The sequence below is a fragment of the Schistocerca gregaria genome, unplaced genomic scaffold (assembly GCF_023897955.1).
Source record: "Schistocerca gregaria isolate iqSchGreg1 unplaced genomic scaffold, iqSchGreg1.2 ptg000313l, whole genome shotgun sequence".
Classification (NCBI taxonomy): domain Eukaryota; kingdom Metazoa; phylum Arthropoda; class Insecta; order Orthoptera; family Acrididae; genus Schistocerca; species Schistocerca gregaria.
This window is the reverse complement of record NW_026061791.1, coordinates 4,298,736-4,305,989: the sequence shown is the minus strand read 5'-3', so window position 1 is coordinate 4,305,989 and position 7,254 is coordinate 4,298,736. Positions and strand designations below refer to the sequence as shown.

General features: G+C 42.6%; 1 non-coding gene across 1 annotated transcript; it reads left to right on the top strand.

The window, feature by feature from the left end:
- The first annotated feature begins 5,313 nt into the window (after window positions 1–5,313).
- Trnat-ugu (transfer RNA threonine (anticodon UGU)) lies at window positions 5,314–5,388 on the top strand. The gene has a single exon. It is a non-coding gene; the product is annotated as a tRNA-Thr (tRNA).
- The last annotated feature ends 1,866 nt before the right edge of the window (window positions 5,389–7,254 follow it).

Here is a 7,254-nt window from a genome sequence, read left to right as displayed (position 1 = left end):
GTGTATGGACATTCAAGGTGAGAATGTGAGTCTCGCAGGAGGCGTGCGCGAGATAGTCCCTGCAGTCGAACCATACACTGTGTCCTCTGTGCCTCAGATGGATAGAGCGTCTGTCATTTTAGCAAGAGATCCCGGGTTCGAGTCCCGGTCGCGGCACACATTTTCACTTGTCCACGTTGATATTTATCAACGCCCGCGAGCAACTGACGGTATTAATATAATTCTAATTTCTTTAAATTAAATAGTCAAATAAAACTTTGTCCGATCTTCGCTGCTGGCGAGTGCTTCTATACTACAGAAAACTGGCAATATTATCCTACTGATTATAGTTTTTAGAAGCTCTGCTCAAAAATTATATTGTAATCGGTTATCACAGCACTATGCAGGCATTACGTATAGTCCAGCGATAAAGAGTGAAAACTGCGGCAGGAGAACTCCCTTTTTCGTTTTAATTTCTCTGTTTTTAAGGGCTAAAAGCAGATAACGGCATACTACGTAGACACAGCAGCAGATCAGGCACTTTCTACTTTTATCCAGAACTATGAATGATTTGTTAAATTTTAACTTTTTTCCTTGTATGATGTCGCAAGTCGACCAAATCTAACTTTGTTCTTCACTCGTACCGCATATCGTAAAATACTTACAGACTTCCAGATGGTGCCATTCTATGTTACAACTGACGTTCGACAACAGCGAGAAACTGTGTCCAGTCTCGCGCTCTGCTTGTATAACAGGCACAGTATTGTCTCGGCAATGTTGGACCAATCCATTTGTTGCTCGTTTCTATCAGCAGTGTTATTAAAGTGGCATACATAACTTTTCCCATTTTTTTCTGTAATAACGCCGTATTTCAGTGCTATGGAAATCTTACGAATAAAAATTACTCGTCTTTTTTTAAAAAGGTTTATTTGAAAACTAAAAATTTTACTACGACATCTGTGGCTAATTGATATATCTGTTTTTACGTGGTTATCAGGAAAAAATGAAAAGATACTTGTTATAACCGAGAGCAAACAAATACTGAAAGACATCGGTTATTCAGAACTAAAATACCCATGTCGGTTTAACTGATCGGTTTTTCTATCTATAAACTGCAGTGTCGCCATAGAAAAGTGTGTCGCTCCATCAATGTCCATAGCAACTTTGAGATATGTGTTTATGCGCAATATCGGCAAATGGAAACACGAAGAGGTAATAAGCACCTGAGCGATAGAATTTATTTCACAGTCAGAAAAGTCGAGTGACAGGCAAGACTGAATCACTGTAATAGAAATTATATGGAAAGCTGTGTAAAGGAAAATTTCCAGTTCTTTCGTGGATTCCAAAATTGAAGCAAATTCCGGGACACCAAGGTGACATAGTCTTATACGGATAGTATTCCATGACTAACGTAATTGGCCCATATACTGTACTGGTATACGGATAATATTACACGACTAACGTAATTTACCTGAAATAATTTACAAACATGTTACTGTAACATTCGCTACTACTCATTACGCTAATTCACCTTCAGCCATTAAGCGCAAATCTCAGTTATGATACGTGCGCCAAACAAAAATTTATCAACCTAGTAACTCAAGACAACTACAAACGATCATTGTGTGCAAAATAAATAGAACACTTCATAAGAAGAACATGACGGGTTTGAATCATTCCCACCGCAAAGGATGAAAAATTCAGGCTCGCACACAAGACCACTTGATAACTAACCAGAAATTCAGATTAGTTGTAGCTTCGGTGACAATCGCCTTTTTTACATTTTCCCCGTAAACTAGATAATTATGAAACGTAAGCAACTACTGTAAAATATCTGCGGCAACGGCCTTGCCGCGGAGGTTGCATCGGTTCACGTGGGATCACCGAAGTTAAGTGCGTTGTCGGGCGTTGAAGGCACTTGGATGGGTGATCATCCAGGCCGCCATGCGCTCTTGCCATTTCTCGGGGTGCACTCAGCCTCATGATGCCAATCGAGGAGCTACTCGACCCATTAGTAGCGGCTCCGGTCAAAAAATACCAACATAACGACCGGGAGAGCAGTGTGCTAACCCCCGCCCCTCCTGTTCGCATCCTCCACGGATGATGACACGGCGGTCGGATGGTGCTGTCCCAGTAGGTCACTCGTGGCCTGAAGACGGAGTGCTTACAAAGCAAACTACTCTCCAGTGGATGGTCGTACTACTGAGACCTTGATGCCTGGCATCAATAACAGATGGCAGCACAAGAGGTTGGCTTACGCCTACTGCCGAATTTTGCGATCTGTCGTAAGCCTGCGTAAGCACGTAGGGCCTTCCGTCTTAAGTGCAAGCATATCCATTGCGTTTTCTGTCAAGCGACTTGAGTGGAATATTTCATTATTTCTGAAATTTTATAGAAATGTTTTTCGTTGTATATCCTCACCATCGGTACTGAATTTACTGTAAAATTACTTGCTCACTTTTCGGAACTTCCGTTCATAGTAAATCGATACTATTTGAAGCCGTGGTAGACACGAGTCTAGTGTGCTTCACCTTCAGCACCTTCTGTGTCAGTCTCGGTTAATATGTCGCTGATTTCACAACGAACAGTTCGTTGTCTAGTGAGTATACTGTCTGTTGCACGACACTATCCCTCCCACGCTGCTAAATGTAGGTCGTCGGCAAAATATGACTGCAGTGGAACAAGGGCGTCTGCAGAAATTTCCCCAGGAGGTGGTGGTGGCATTGGTAGTGGTGTGTGTGTGTGTGTGTGTGTGTGTGTGTGTGTGTGTGTGTGTGTGTGTGTGTGGAGGACTATTACTATGAAACTCACACAGTCCAGACCGCCAAGGAAAATAAACCTTGAGATTTGGAAAGGTTGTTGATCTTATACCGCTTATACTGCATATTTCAAAATTCCACCTCTAAGGGGGAGACGCAGGACAGGAAAGGATTTCTGAATCATGTAGCTATTAAGGTAATTTTGAAGCTAGGCATACGAACATTTGTATCTGGTTTCTAGGTCAGAAATAAAGAAATATGTGTTCCAGTATCTTTGGGAATTTAACCTCTATGAGGTGAAATAGTGGATGAACATTTTATTTTGAGATAAATAATTATGGAAGAACTATGAAAGTATTTTTAAGGCTACATCTGTGAAAATTGGTATTTGACTTCAAGGCTACAAATAAGAAAATACGTGTTTCGGTGTTTTTGGAAGTTCAACCCCTAAGGGGATGAAATAGAGTGAGCTGGTGCGTTTCTGGCGCCAGTTTCCGTCGATCGTTGTTTCGATCTTTGAGTCGCGGTCCAGAGGACACTGCTCCCTAAGCGACTGTAGTAGTTCTCTGTGCAGCCCAACATCGGGCTTACCACGCTTACACTGGACACAGTTGCCAAGAAATCGCCTGCCATCGCGATATAGGTTGGGCCAAAACATGTATTCCCGAACTCGGTTCAAGGTCTTGAAGAACCCCAAATGACCCCCGTCCGCCGACTCGTGGAAATATCTCAGTGCCATGCTAACTCGTTCCTGTGGAATACAGACCTTCACTTGGCCACGGTTGGCTCCCCCTTTACACAAGAGGCCCGCACGAAGGCAACAGCTAGTGACGACGTCGCCATCCACCAACTGCTGCCTATTCGGTCCCCACCCGGCGTCCTCGGCCTGTTTGCCGGCTAAGTCGAAGAAGAAGCCGGGTGTCTCGGAGAGAAGGAAATTCACCCCCAGATCTGGCTCCACGTTTCTGAAAATGGTTCATTATGAAAGCATATCTGACAATTCGTATTCGGCTAATCTGTTACAATTTTTAAAAACTACGTGTTTCACTGGTTTTTAACTTCGAGCATAAGGGGATGAAAATTTTAATGAAATATTTATTGCGTTATATTAAAATATTTTAAATCTGCATCTACGAAAACCGGTATTTCACTTCTCAATTAGATATAAAGAAATATGCGTTAGGGAATGAAAGACTCTACGGAGATATCACCACAAGAATACAAACGGCTTGATTAACAAAAACCTTGGACTCCAGCTGTCAGCATTGCTTTTTGGTCATTCAGCAAAAGACCATGCTTCAACGGCGTTAAGTTTAGAAAAGTTTAGAAAGTGTTGCAGTTTATAAAAGACATAAAAAAAACGATTAAAGAAAAAATGCTTTGCAGACCATGAACGGTCTAAGTAAGTAAAGAAGCGGATGATAAGCTAGCTCTTTATGCAAATAAGTTGGTCAGTTTAAGTTCCGAGACATGTCATGCAGCAGGAACGGAATACTATAGTTGCTACGATTGGCTAAAGGAAAAGTTTTGCAGAATCACGCGAAATCACTTCTGCAAGTGGCTGAGAATCTCGTAATGAATAGAAATTCTGTACTGAGAATTCCAAGGTGGGAGAGGCGAGATTCCTCCCCCCCCCCCCCCCCTTCCCCCTTCTCAGAATCCTATCCTTCTTTACCTACAGCAAAAAATAAATAAATAAATAAAACTAGAGAAATTTCTACTGTGAAACTATTTGCATACAAGAGAACGGCCATTAAAATTTAACTCTTCAAAGTTTTAAGCCCTGCCCCGTTCGAAAATTCAATTTCTTTGTAGTTGCATTTTTTAAAGGTGTACTTGTCTAGACTCCTGGAACGGAAAGGTTTTTTTTTTAATCCGTGCTTTACAAAAGTTTCTACAGTCCATTGTTTGAAGCAGTGTCACGGCTGCCATGAGCCGCGCGGGGTACCCGCCATGTGTCCAACGCCTTGTCACGGTTCGCGCGGCTCCCCCCGTTGGAGGTTCGAGTCCTCCCTCGGGCATGGTTGTGTGTGTGTTGTCCTTAGCATAAGTTACTGTAAGTAGTGTGCAAACATACGGACTGATGGTTCAAATGGCTCTGAGCACTTTGGGACTTAACATCTGAGGTCATCAGTTTCCTAGAAATTAGAACGACTTAAACGTAACTAAATTAAGGACATCACACACATCCATGCTCGAGGCAGGATTTGAAGCTGCGACCGTAGCGGTCGCGTGGCTCCCGACTGAAGTGCCTACAACCGCTCGGCCACATCGGCCGGTCTATCATGTATTCTAGAAGAGCTGCACGGTCGTCAGTGGCGCCTGTTCTTTCTAGAACAGTTACTATCTTCATATCTATGGTTAAACGTCACCCAGCCATTGACCTTCGTCTGTGCGAATGCGCACAGGCTACCGGAAATCTTACGGGAATCGTCACCTTAGTGTGAGCCAGTAATGAGTGGATGGACAAATACCTATTAAGTACATTACGTAATCGGATTGTGGGCGGTTCGGTGTGTGAGTCTCACGGGAAGCGTGCGAGGGATAAATTCCTGCAGTCGTGCTGTTCATTTGTGCCCTCGATAGCTCAGATGGATTGAGCGTCTGCCTTGTAAGCAGGAGATCCTGGGTTCGAGTCCCAGTAGCGGCACACTTTTCAGCTGTCCCCATCGAAGTATATCAACAACACCTGTCGGCAGCTGAGGGTTTCAATTAATTATCAGTTGTGTAGGTGATTCGATGAACCCTTTGCCAGGCACTTAAATGTGTTTTGCAGGGTATCCATATAGATGTAGATGATAACTCGTCCCGTGTCGCACGTGCTCAAAAGGATTCATACTGCAGAATGCATGCAAACATACTCACCGAAAATACGGACGAATATCAAGTGCAGGCTGCCGAGTGCTGCATATCCAGCTTAGACAGATCGGCTTTTCCTGCCAAGAAGAACAGGAAGTTGCTGTCTAGGAACAATCAGAGGTAGAGGAAGGGCTGATAAATACTCCTTGAATTGCAGACTAAAAGTAAATAACGAAAATACATTTTTGGTAAAAATTGGTCAAAACATAATCGTTTGCCCTCCGTATTGGATTAGCTGTTTTGAATATTGAAAATCTGACTTCAGATTCGTTTTCAGCGACATTAAGAATATATGTGTAACACTCAGTTCATGCAAATCGAAGTAATAATATAACTAAATGTTTTCCCTAAACTTTGAACACTTTTTTTTTTCGAGTAACGATTTTCTCAGAACGGCATGCAGCATAAATTAAAAGTGGTTCGATCTCTTAACTTCTACCTCTGACCCCTAAAAGTAAACACTTTTCTTAGGAACTTATAGCTATAATATGACATTTGTTAATATTAACTAATTTTTGTGTAGGCATAAGGAGTGAAACAAACCCCTCAAAATCGAACTCAAAGTTCGAATTAGCACTGTATCGTTAAATTTAACGTTGTTTCATTGCGGTTAGGTATGCGCTCCCATTAATTTTATGTATTATCGACTGATGTTATCCATTTTCAAGTTCAGAGAAATAATGTAGTATCAACTGATGTTACCCATTTTTGAATTCAGGTAACATCTGAGGTGCCACACTGCACGCACTCTGCGTACTCCAGTCTCGCAAGCCCTTGATCAAATCATAATTACGGGCGCCATTTTTTATTGAAAATCTAAAATTAAGCTCATAGTATTGTCACTCGTAATTCCCAAACAGATCGTTCGAATGTATTTTCATTGTCTCAAAAAAAATTTCAAATTTACCCTTTTTTGCTCATTTGTATGAGAACCTGGCCGTAACGCCGGAATATAGTCACTAGATTTTTTTTCAGAGACGCTGTACGTTCGCGAGAAGACTTTCGTTCTGCGCGTGTCGAAGGACATTCCTCAGATATTACTGTGTGTGTGCTACTCAGTCGTGCCATTTAAGTGTACATCTTTGCATAGTTTTCCTTTCACGATGTAAACAGTGTTCCGCTCAGTTGCTAACTGGCCAGTGAGTGGTTCCGAAGGTGTCGGATGTGCGGTGCGTTCGGTCTGCTAGGACAACAGCAGACTGGCGTGGTGCGATGGCAGAAGCAGACACTGAGGGAGCTAGCTGCTGGGACGCCAGCGAACAATTTATGCCAAGTAAGACGAAGAGGACTATTCTAAAATTACGAGCCGTCTAAAAAGTGTTTACCATTGGTAAATCTTGCTGTTGAGTCTGACAAAACTGACAGTTTTTCCTAGAGATACAGGAAATCCCCCCACCCCCACTCAATGAATATTTGGTTGTGATGACAGGCCGATTGGTAGTGTAGCCCGAGATCTAAGTTAGGTTGGAAGGTGGTAATTTGATTGAGAGTTGTTTACGCCAACGATTATGAATGCCGACTAAACGTTGTGCGAGCAGATTGCCCTGTAGCGTAGCCTAGTGTTTCCGTCCGCGCCACATTTAACACACTTTCTCTAACTGTGTACAAAAGTCTCACAACAGCCACGATAACTACGTTTCTGGTGGGGGGAGGGTAG